This window comes from Poecilia formosa, unplaced genomic scaffold, assembly GCF_000485575.1.
Source record: "Poecilia formosa unplaced genomic scaffold, Poecilia_formosa-5.1.2 Scaffold460, whole genome shotgun sequence".
Classification (NCBI taxonomy): Eukaryota; Metazoa; Chordata; class Actinopteri; order Cyprinodontiformes; family Poeciliidae; genus Poecilia; species Poecilia formosa.
Window position 1 is genome coordinate 16,463 of NW_006800399.1, and position 1,076 is coordinate 17,538.

Genomic DNA, 1,076 nt, shown 5'->3' on the forward strand with positions numbered 1-1,076 from the left:
CACATACCGTTCCCCCTGTGTTAAAGAGGGGGGAACGGTATCTGATGGCCATATTTCACCCATCACATACCGTTCCCCCTGTGTTAAAGAGGGGGGAACGGTATCTGATGGCCATATTTCACCCATTAGATACCGTTCCCCCTGTGTTAAAGGGGGGGGAACGGTATCTGATGGGTGATTTATGAACATCAGATACAGTTCCCCCTTTTCTCTCTCTCTTGCTCTTGATGAAGGTGGACACTTTTTTCCTCTGCTCCCTCCCTGCCCTTGTCTGCCCTGTTTACTCTGTTTTTGTCCTTTTTTTATATTTTTGGAGCCTTTCTTTGCACGTCATCCAAATCTACAAATTATGGATGTTGTCAACTGGTTTCTCAATGCAATTGATAAAATTTTCGATGAGAAGTCTGGGAACAGGAGAGCCCTCTTGTCCTGCGGGGACACACCCGGCGGGATTCACCCTGGATTTATTCATAACAGGATTTCTGCTGTTTGGAACTTGTGGATTCCTGGCTTATCGACAAATTTGTGACAGACTTGGCCGAACTAGCGAACACTCAGACTGTTGGTGTGGACAGAGACGAGGACTCTAAAACTCACTAACCAGTTGGAATCGATCTTGGAGAAGTTGCTAGTTTCGGTTCAGTGGAATGATCAAACTAATTTGGATAATTGAGAACTGAGATGTATCGGTGAGACTTTAGGGAAGATTGAAATTTATAATCTTCCCGACATTCTGTTTCTGAATTGGCTTTCCCCGTGTGACCTTGGAAGGGCTGCATATTTCTAATATCCTTGAAGATATGTAAACAGAACGCTCTTTCCCACCTCACTCCCTCCTGTATCCATGGAGCTGTGGGGCTGTCCCAAGGACATCATTCCTCGATAACACCTTTATCTGACTTTGCCAGGAGGCTGAGCAACGTGGTTTCATTGCCCTTTGACGTCACTGCCTTCACTCATGTCTTTGATTTGCCCTTTGTTTTGTCTGAATGTTGCCATCTGCCCTAATGTGTCTTTTCCTCTTTCCTTTGGTTTGTCATATTGTTTGTATTTCCTTTTAATTCATGTAAAGCACT